This window comes from Lactuca serriola, chromosome 3 (assembly GCF_051521515.1).
Source record: "Lactuca serriola cultivar US96UC23 chromosome 3, Lser_US96UC23_V15, whole genome shotgun sequence".
Lineage (NCBI taxonomy): Eukaryota > Viridiplantae > Streptophyta > Magnoliopsida > Asterales > Asteraceae > Lactuca > Lactuca serriola.
Genome location: NC_136410.1, coordinates 128282494 through 128294194, shown reverse-complemented (window position 1 = coordinate 128294194; position 11701 = coordinate 128282494). Strand labels below are relative to the sequence as shown.

Below are 11701 nucleotides of genomic sequence, written 5' to 3'. Positions count from 1 at the left end.
CGCCTGCAGCGTTCCTGATCCACAATTTTACATGGTCCAGAAATTCTTCATCTCACCAAGGAAATTCACAGGCTACTCTTCAACCCCTCCATTCCTAAGAATCAACAACCGGCCGAAGCCCTCAAAGTTCAATTCCAAGAAGATTTTGCCAAGGTTGATGGCCTTCGTCAATGGCTTGAGGAGGCTCCGGGTCTGAACTCCTCAAGAGGGGGAAGTGAAGAAGAAGAAGTCCATCACTCCAACCACTCCATCTCACAAAATTAAACTCCCCCTATCACTACAAAAAAAAATTCCTACACCTTAACCATCTCATCATACTCCACCTCATAACTCTCCACCGTAAGAAGAAAACACTCCTGAGAAACCGGAGACTCCCCCTCACTTCAAAAATCTTGCAGAGCACATGTCTTCTCCGAGTTCAAATGACTCTCCTGCCACCACCCAAAGGAAAAAAGATTGGAAGGCAGCCAAACTTGTTAAAGAAGTATGGAGACTATGCGGTTTTGATACCATCATGGATGAGACCTTGATAAATTCTTGGATCAATCCTCACCGCAGACTGCTTGACGATGACTACACTCCTCACCTCACCTATGCGGAACCCCTTCAGATGGCTACTGGGATGTCCCAATCTCTCCGAATGCCAGATACTTCACAGTTTTTGAGCATTTCGACCGCAACCTTCCAGACTCCAAAAGACTGCCAATGGAATTTGAGAGACTTAGTCAGTTTTATGCTAAGCATGCCTCTCCCATTGAGAATATATGGTCTAATGATAGACCATCCGTAGTCAAGAACTCTAAAATCAGGAAGTTCATGAAGGCTGACTTCATCCAGTACACTCTGACTAAAAGGGAACATGACTATGTCCGCACCCAGGATGACTTCCCCAGTATGAATCGGAAGAAGTCTTTCTCATTGCAAAGGTGTTCCAACACAAGTCGGAGAAGCACCCGAAGATGAAGATTGCACTTGAAAGGGATATTACTTTCTTGAAGGAAATAGTATGTGATTTTGCTAAAATTTATGCAGACATCTACCCCACCATTGCCAAGAAATTTGATCTGCCACCACTTGACCCCACACCAATGCCTACCAAAGGCTATGAAGAAAGATACTTAGGTGCAACCAACTTCCTTGAACTTGGAGTCATTTTCAAAAGGAAGATCGACAATGTCAAATACTTCATTCCTATGACTGCCATGCATCGCCTCACCAAGAAGCAACTTGATATCTGCCGAAACGCAGTTGGAAAATCAAAGCACACTAACGCAGAATTCAAGTTCGAGATCTTAAGAAGAATCATTTGGTTGGAAAACATCAGGAAGTTTTGGTGGATCCTAATCAAGTTTCTTAAACTTGATAGTTGATCAAAAGTTAAAGAGGTCACCTAGGGGGAAATTGTTGAATCATAAAAAGTGACCCTCTTGAACTTCAGCTACCACAGCCGTCAAGCACCCGCAGTAAAGTTTCTTCATCAGCAACCGCAAGCGCAGTCTCTCCTACCGCAGTCTCTTTACTAGATTACTTTATTTGTATTTATTGTAATTCTCTCTATTGTCCAGTATGCCTTATATGGCTACTCTTAGAGATGTAATCTAGTGTACTTCATGAGTCTCTATAAATAGAGGTCATTCTCTTGTATTCAAATATCTATCTTACGCATCCAATTCTGAATTGCAATCTCTTAAGTTATCTTTTCTATCTCTCTTACTCACTCTTCTTACTCTCATAATCGACTCTAATCACTCTTCAGAGCAAGTCTTTTGTGACTTAATCACTAAGTTTGATCTCACTTATTAACTTGGCTTGAATGCATTCCTTGTTATGAAACAGCTTAAGTGTATACTTGATATAACAATTGTTGTCATTTCCATTTCTTTACTTTTCTGCAACTAACTCTCTAACATCTAACTCTAAATATTATTGTTGAGCTTTTAGATCCTTCGAGCTTAACTATTCCGCAATATATTTGTTCTAACGTTTGTTCAAGTGTGTCTCAAAGTTTTTCTCTCAACAATACCACTACTATAACATCCTATCATAACCTTACGTCGTGAAATCAGTTTGAATTTCATTTTGATCCATAAACTTATTAATCCATTAAGCCACTAATTCATCTTTTCCAAGAGGCTTCCTAACACCCCAAGGATCATAAAATCGATTATTTTAGGTCTTGTATGTCCAATACAAGACTTGATCTCAAACTAGGGCATTCATGAAGAAAAAGGAGATCAAATCTCAAGCATGAACTAAAACATCATCCAAACTTCAGATCCATGACATATAATCACCAAGGGACCCTAAGGACCCATAAAGTTGCTAACTTTATGGAGTCCTGATACTCTAACTCTTATAGCCATGGATAAACATGCATAAAACCTTAGATCTAGCAACAAGGAAATAAAAAGCTTGAATCTTGGTTACCTACAATAGTCCAGATGTGTTGCTAGAGGTTGTAAATGGAACTTCCAAGCTGAATCTATGCTTCAATGGTGATCTCTTCTACTTCAAACCACCAAAAACTCCAACAAAAGCTCAAGAATCACAAGGAGAGGCTAAGGTTAGGGCTTCTCTGTGCTTAGGGAGGAATGAGGCTATTTTGGAACCCTAAAATGAAGTTTATGGGGTTTAAATATGAAACGCCTAATTCTTGGTACACATTTTATTATAATTTATTCATTTTTGAAGAGCTACTCGACGCGTTGGGAGCCCCAGAATCGTCGAGTAGAAACAAGATTCGACGCAGGATTTAAGTCGCCTGCTTGATGAGTTCAGAGCCTCGACTCGACGAGTAGGGCTGTCGGGATAAAACCCTAATTTCGGGGTTTTGTAGCCTATTTAAGCATCTTAATTCCCACTTTATGGCCTCATTTCCAGCCTCCAAGTCCCAAACCCTAGAGCCTTGTGTGAGCTTGTGAGCCATTTTTTAGTGAACTTTGTGTGATTTGAAGCTTGTAGAAGAAGAATAAGCTAGAGGATTCCAGGAGAAGATTATAGATGCAGAAGCAACATCTCATCCTCTTCATTTTCTAGTAAGCAAGCCTCAAGCTTGCTTAGTAGCTTGTTGGATCTCCTTCTTATCATTTCATGGGGTTTTTGGTCCAAGAAGCTTAGTCCTTGGGATATGGACGTCCCAAGTGACCTACCTTTCAGATCTGGGGTCTAGAAGGGGTTGCATGGCATAAAGGTGCAAAATTTAAGACCATGGAATCCCCATGCAAGCTTTAAGGTGTTATTATGGCCTTTTAAGCCCCAAAAGGCCATGCAAGGAAGGAAAGTTAGGAGCTTGACGTGTTCAAATGATGTCAAAGGCCTATATCTATGTTAGTATGCTTTAGTTTGGAGTATTATGGCTTTTGGACCAAGATCTATGTTCTAGAGAACTAGGGTTTTAGCTAAACCCATTAAGAAGGACTAATAACGAGTAAAGTTGGAAACTTTACCCTTAAAAGGGCATCTCCAATATATAGATGAAGTAGGGAGTTTAGATATGAATGATAGGAGCTTAATCTGTTAAGATGGCTCAATCAGACTGGGGAACTCGGCGAGTTCAGAGAGGGACTCGACGAGTCTGTGATAGGACTCGACAAGTTGGTTCGCCAAATCGCGACTACGAGTAGCTAGGGAACTCGGTGAGTTAGGAGGTTGACTCGATGAGTTGGATTGCGATTTCAAGGTTTTTGAATTATAGAACACGGCGAGTTGATGAGTCAACTCGGCGTTTTAAGTCAACCCAGAGCGTTGACTTTGACCAGAATGTTGACTTTGATTAGGGGTAATTTGGTCATTTTACCCTATGAAGGATTATCAGATTTTGACTAAGTGTTATTGTGATAATGATATTAGGGGAGTCGTTGGAGAAGCCGTTAGAGATTCCTCACTGCGAGATTTCAATGTCATATTTGCGAGGTGAGTATCCTTCAGTAGGAACGGGTCGAAGGCACAAAGGTCGGCCCGTGTAGAGTATATATGATGATTAGTAGATAAGTGTGGGCAGGGCCCGTATCTTAGATTTGTTTATGATTAGTAGCTAAGTGTGGGCAGGGCCCGTATCTTAGACTAGTTTATGATTAGTAGCTAAGTGTGGGCTGGGCCTGTATCTTAGTATTATCTGAGTATGATTATGTATTGGTAGATTACAGTATACCTGTTGTCTGCGTGATACTTGTATGTATGTTTAGATAGCGGGGTATGGGCGGGGACCCATATCCTCCAGAAGGAGCATGGGCGACGCCCGTACCTCCTAGCCAGCTGAGTGTGGGCGAGGCCCGTATCTCATAGATAGATGAGCATGGGCGAGGGTCGTATCTCGTAGTTAGTTGAGTATGGGCGGGGGCCCCTATCTCCTTGAGTGTAGCGAGGCCCGTATCACCTACCTACATGTTACATGTTACGTGCATGGTATTTGGTAGTTTGGGGAGACTCACTAAGTTTCTTGCTTACACTTTTCAGTTTTGGTTTCAGGTACTTCCGGTAGCAAAGGGAAGATCTCGGGATGACTGCATTGCACACACCACAATGTTTTAGCCTGGGAGGATTTACTCTGATGTTTTGATATATGATTAGGATACAGTGTTTTGACATGATGTTTTGAGATGTTATCACTTATGTTTTTATGTGATGATTGGACTAATATGATTTTATAATGATTTAAAACGAAATTTTTGGACCGTATTTTTGGGATGTTTCAAGTTGGTATAAGAGCCTTGGTTTGAGGGATTCGGGCACACTCTCGGGTGTGTCTGGACTCAAACTGAGGACTTGGTATGAAAATTTTCAAAAGAAAACCATTTTTATAAAAAAGAATTTTGGAAGGAGAAAAGAATTTTGAAAAGAGAAAAGAATTTTGAAAAGAGAAAAGGGTGTGGTGCTTGCAATTATCCGATCTCAAGTAACTACTCCCAAATTACCCATAAAAGTGTTATTGTGATAATGCCTTATGTGCCTGTTATATGTATATCAACTTTATGAACTACATGCTAGTACATATTAGTTTGTGATATGATGGCCTGATTAGAATATGCTTGATTATGTTACTTAATGCTCGAATGTTGTTTGCTTTGTGCTTTTAGGAGTTCTAGTTATCTTTTACTAGCTAGTAAATGAATATGTTATTTTGCATAATGCGATGACTAAATAATTTTAGAAGGTTAGGTCTAGCTCTATTTCGCAACTCTTGTTTAAGTCCAACCGTTGTAGGGTAGGATATCTCATTCAAAGAATTATTTAGTCTTAGTGATATGTAATGGTATTCGAGAGCTGGTTAGGGGGATATAGCATGGACTTCTTATGCAACTGATGGCAGAGAGTGGGATGGTGATTACCCTAGGGCAATCCTAGGATGAGATTAGCGTGAGAACAACAGTACCAATAAAAGGGACTTGGTAGAGTCAAGGCAGTTCTTGAGGAAAGTATGGATCAATGTGGAAGGTAGTATGGACCCGTACTACTGAAAGTAGAGGATCCATACTCGAATCAAGGAAGGTTGAGATGAACCCATGAAAATTGTAGTGTGTGAGATCCCTCGAGTTATGATGTGTATATTGATGTTTGTTATGGTGTATTTTCAGTATGGTGACGCTACGCACTAGGCCAATCGGCGGTTCAGGTACCGGTGAGGGATCAGGCTCGGGCTCTGGAGCCAGGCAGCTAGATGAGCAGACAAGGGAGTTCATTTCGTATGAGGTCACACGCAGTATTCTGGATCAGACTCCTGTGATCTTCGACACGATCAAGGAGGGTATTTTAGAGCTTTTGGATGAGAGACTGAGTGCATTCCGCACCGATGTGGCCGCCATGATGGGGTCATGCACACTGACATTCAGGGAGTTCAGTGCTTGTGGAGCTCCCAATTACCATATGGGGCTTGGGACCCCATTTCTAGAACTAGATGGTTGGTTGATGTCACCAACGCTTTTCGTACCAGCAGATGTCCTGAGGGGGACAAGGTCCGACTTGCTTCCTTTCTTCTAAAGGATAGGGCATGTGATTGGTGGGAGGAGGTTGGACATGACATTGGTGATGATGCAACTCTTGATGCTATGACTTAGAGTAACTTTTCACCCAAATTCAAGGCCAAGTTTGCACCTGTGATTAAGGTGCAACAACTTGCTAGGGATTTCCAGGATCTCCAGCAGACGTCTGAGACGGTGACTGAGATCACCACTATGTTCAGGAAGAGGGCCCTTCTCGTTCCACAATACGTGGTGAATGAGGAGATGAAAAAGGCCCGATATCATGAGATGTCGTGGAGTGGTATCTGCCAGTTTGTGAGCCGATCTAGCTGCAAGACACTGGAGGATATGATAGCGAGAGCTAAGGAGAGGGGGATTGATTTAGAGACGGAGAGGAAGAGGAAACCAAATGTTGCATCTGGTGTAGAGGGTTCGGGCAAGAAGCCCAAGGTGGATTCCCGAGGGTAGGGCCAGTAAGGCCGAGGCCGCTGTGGCAAGTGTGGTAGGAAACATGATGGGGCGTGCATGGCGGGTAGTTCGGGATGCTTTAAGTGCGGCTAAACTAGACATGTTAGTAGGGATTGTACTGTTACCACCACCACTGCCGTATTTGATCTAATTTGCGTTCAGTGCAATCAAAGGGGCCACAAGAAAGCCCAATGACCAAGTTTATCAGCATTAGCAGGACGAGTGGTGGCACTCGCTCCTGCTACATTGAGGATTACCGACAACCGCTAGGTCCAGGCGGATGCTCCAGTGGCGAAGAGCAGAGCCTTCCAGTTGACAGCGGAGGAGGCACATGTAGCACCCGATGTTGTGAAAGGTATGTATTCTCTCCTTATATCTTTATTTGTATTGATTATCACTTATGTTTACTTGTTTTGTTATAGGGTCGTTTTTAGTGAACTGTATATCAGCGCTAGTATTGTTCGATTTGGGGGCCACCCAATCTTTTGTGTCGCTTGCACTTAGCAGGCGATTTGTTGGAGCTCTGGGGGAGCTAGACTGTCCACTAGATGTAGAGATAGCAGATGATAGGACCGTTCGGGTTACGAGGCAGCATCAGGGATGCACTTTACAGTTGTTCAACGAGTAGTTTCCCGTGGATTTGGTCTTCATTCCCCTTCGAGGGAATAAGGTTATAGTGAGTATGGACTGGTTGAGCCCCAATGGGGCAGTGATCAACTGTGATCATCAACTAGTGAGATTTCAAAATCCTAGTGGGGGAGGGTTATTGATCTAGGGAGAGAAGACGTAGCATGGACCGACAATATGTTTAGTAGCGAGAGCGAGGTGTTACCTTCAGCATGGCTGCGTAGGGTATGTCGCCTATGTTATGGATACCCGAGATAAGGGAAAGGCGACAATGGATGATGTACCGGTCATGCAAGAGTACCCGGATGTATTCCCGGAGGATTTTCCTGGGATACCTCCAAAGAGACAGGTTGAGTTTAGGATTGACCTAGTCCCTGGTGCGACTCTAATAGCCAATGGATAGTGCCATATTTATACACATTTCTAGACAGTTTTAAGCTATAATTTAGTTAATTGAAAAGATATTTGGTAGTTATAATGTTTAAATTATATTTTGCAGCCAAAAGTGGACATTCTCGAAGAAAACGATCGAAACAGACAAAAGCTGGATACTTGGAGCACTGGAGCTGAAAAAGATACAAAAAGGATGTTGCTAGACAGTTTGACCACTTGTCAGTATTTTGACCATATTTTCATGACTCGTAACTCCGATTGACGAGATTCAAAATGTTCTGAAAAATAGACACAATTTCGGACGACTTTTATGTTTTGAGGAAAAGCTGATTCTTGATAACCATGACGTGGTGATCCCACAACGACGTGGTGAATGGAATCTTCATGATTTTTTATGCTGGCTTGGAGAATACGGGATAAACACGAGGACCAGGGCATGGTGGCCAGATTTTAGGAAAGTATATATATATATATATATATATATATATATATATATATATATATATATATATATGAACATAAGGTCGGATTGAGGGACTTGGAGGTGACTTTCTGGAGAAGTATTGTGACAAAACCCTTCTAAGAACCCTTTGGGGTCGATTTTGAAGCAAGGAAGTCGATTGGAGCAAGGATTCGCATCTACACATTCGGTTTGCTTTGTTTAATGATGTTTAACTTAGTTTTCCTTATGTTTATTTGTTCATCAGCTGTGATGATAGGCTAAAAACCCTTGCTTTCGTTTAGTTAGATGAAACCGACAACTATGAGCTAGTTTCTTACTTCATGGATTATATGAATTTGGTTTATGCATGTGTTTGATTATCATTACCTAGCATGTTAAAGTTTGTGACTTTGTTGCTTAAATTCAAGTTTAGTGACCATTAAATTACATGAACTTGTTTACCTAGTTATTTAGTGACCATTAAATTGCTAGAGCTAGGATAGACCAAATCTTAGATAAGTAATAAAAGTAACAAATTTAGTTGTGTTGGAGAACATAATTGTGACCATAATTGTGTTTGCTTAGATAAATCTTACATAGCCCATCTATAATGAATAGCTAATTTTGTGTTTTTCTTGTGTATGACCATACAAAGTAGTTCATGAATTGGTGAAAAGATTAGTAGATTTGACCAACATCACTAATTACATATAAATTGGTAACCAACTTAAGTAATCCATAAATGAGAACTAACCATAGGAAAAAGGTGGATTCGAAACTAAACGAAAGTGTTTTAGTATATTGATTATAATAATTTTTAGCTGAGTGCTTAAATTTTTCTGAACTTGTAAAATCAGATAAAACTCCCACTTTTAGTTGTTTTTCTTAGTTTATCTTTTAGTAATTATTTTATTAATTAAATACCGTTCCTTGTGATCGACACCTGACTTACCCAAGCTATACTATCTGAGTAGGTACATTGTCTATAGGTGCATAGTTAGTATAAGTTTGTTAGGTTATAAATTTAAAAGTTGATAGGTATATTTTGTGCACATCAAGTTATTGGCGTCGTTGCCGGGGAACAGCTTATTTGATTTTTAATTTAATTAATTTTAGTTATTCGATCCTATTTATGGGTTAAAAACCGCAAAAAGTTATTTTTCAACATTTATTTTATTTTATTTTTTTCGTTTGAACATCAACCACGTCGTGGGAACCTTGGCCACGTCGTGGTCACGTTCCAGGCAGTTTTTAGTTTTGATTTTGTTTATATTAGTTCCTTTTTATGTGTTTTTTTAGTTTTTTTTAGCAGGAAATATGGGGGACATCACGAATATGTCAATGGAAGAGTACAAGCGACATATGAGGAACGAAAATAGATGGGGTCTTGATCCACCAAAAATCCCAGCCACGACAATGTTTGAGCTTCCGGGGCACATTCTCAATATGTTAAAGGCACTACCTTTTTATGGGAAAGAGCACGAGGACGCTTATGAGCATATAGAAGAGGTGTTGGAGATTTCACATTATTTTAATGCACCTAACGTGAGTAATCACTTCCCTTTAGAGAAATCATGACATGGGCTGATTTTAAGACTGAGTTCATTAACCAGTTTACTCCTCCTTCGAAAGTGGCAAAGCTTAAAAGAAACATCCAGAATTTTCAACAATTAGAGGGGGAGTCATTATACAAAGCTTGGGAACGTTACAAGAGATTGTTAGACATTGCCCTCAACATGACTTCAATGTGCAACAAGAAATCTCGATATTTTATGATGGAGTCAATGTGTGCACTCGTCAACTTTTAGACTCGCAAGGGCCCATGACAAAGAAGAATCCGGAAACAAATAAAGCTTTGATTGAAGAATTCGCTAAAAATTCCAGAGAGTATCATAACTCCAAGGAGGATTTCACTAGAGGAAAGTCAAGTAAAGATGGAGGTCAAGATACTATTAGTGCAGTAATTGCAAAGCTCGACGCAATGGAAGAAAAGATCACAAAAATTGGTGGATCAATTCATGATAGATGCGGAGCTTGTGGGGGACACCATTCTACTAAGGATTGTGAGGTGGAGTACAATAGAGAAATAGATGTGAAAGAAATTCAAGAACTTAAGCATGATCTCTACCAAATTGAGCAAGTCCAATCAGAGAAAATTTCTGCTCTCGAGTGAATGTTATTTAGATTCACGAAAGCTAGCGAAAAACGACATGATGTTGCAGATGCAATACTTAGAGAACAAAAAGAATATATTTTAAGTATCTATACGCAAGTAATTAACAAGGCTCGTACAAGAAAAGCTACCGGATCCACCTTCACGAAAAACCAATTCAATCCAAAATGCTCAAGCCATGGCCGTTTATACAGAAGAAGAAGATGAATTGATGCATATGAAGGAACTTGAAGAGGAGTCTAATCAGTCACTCGAAGTAAAACAGAAAAAAGAAGAAGAGTATCGTGAAGCTGCCCAGTCGCCACGACGTGGAAGCAATAGTGCCACATCGTGGGCAATAAAAGAAGATTATGACTTTTCTGTTGTTGAGCCGTATCGACCACCTCTTCCTTTCCCATCTTGTGCCAATACAAATTTGGTGAAACAAGAAAACACGAAGTTACTTAAGCATGATGAATTTGAACGCATGAGAGAAGAAGAGTGGGAGGAATGGGATGAGCCTTTACCAAAAGAGCAATTGGAAAAAGAAGTAAATTATTCAAAAGCTCCAGTGTCAACGCCAATGATGTTTGAGGTGTTTGCTTTTACAAGACCACCAAATCCAGTAACAGAGACGATTGAAGAAAAAGAAATAGAGAGTGATGAGTCTCATTTTGACAAGAAAAACCCAGAAAGAGACAAGACAAAAAGTTAATTTTTTACAAAGTTTTCTGTTTGTTTATTTTTCACGACGTGAGTTTAGTAGTTTCATTTATTTTATTTTATTTGTAGTTCGTTTTATTTTATGTATTTTCAAAATCTCGATGCTTTTGACCCTTTTTTTTTTTGAGGAAATGGAACAAGAATTAGCGCGAGAAGATGAGGGATATGACTCAGACGAAGATTTAAGGGAACTGAAAAAATGGATGGATGGCATCCTTCCTGACGAACAAAAACAAGTTGAGCTAGAGATAGAAGATGAGGAATTTCATCCAGAAAGAAATTTGGAGGAGCTGGAAAATTTGCTAGCAGAATACTCGGACGAAGAATAAAAACAACCAGAAATTCAAGAACAACATCATGATATGATCATTACCATGATACGAACTCCTGATAGTTTGGTTTGTGTTTCAATGCATGGGGTGACAAATCCATCTTTGAAGAAGATTCTGAAGAATGATCATTTTCTGACAAGCGACCAACCGGTCCCACCATTTTTAATTTTCTGGGACTAAATAGATGCTCGCTAGTTTGGCCAAAAATAAAAAATAGAAGACAAATTTTACAAGCTGGTCTGAAAAGAGTGTTCAATAAAACGGATGAATTAATAACGAGCAGATTGACAGTTTATTAAGTTGGGAGTCCAACTCAAGACTCGCACAAAAAAGCGTTTATCGAGAGGCAACCCGATGTTTGAAGAATTTATATCATTTTATTTTATTTCTGTTTTTATTTTTATTTTCTTAGTTTATTTTTGGTGTGTTTAATTTGTGTTTTTATTTTTATTTTTATTTTGTATTAAAGACATGTAATCGGATGGTAGATGTTTGTTTTCTTGTTACAACCAATGATTTGTTTTGTTCGCAGAATTATTAGAACGTCGAGAGAAAGAAGTTGTGAGCGTTAGAGATAAGAATCGAAGCCCATAATTTTTTTATAAGT

The 11701-nt window shown here is 39.8% G+C and overlaps 1 non-coding gene across 1 annotated transcript; it reads right to left on the bottom strand.

Moving 5' to 3' along the window:
• Positions 1-9524: 9524 nt before the first annotated feature.
• On the bottom strand, positions 9525-9630 carry LOC145096411 (small nucleolar RNA R71). Its single transcript, XR_013703819.1, has one exon. It is a non-coding gene; the product is annotated as a small nucleolar RNA R71 (small nucleolar RNA).
• Between the last annotated feature and the right edge of the window lie 2071 nt (positions 9631-11701).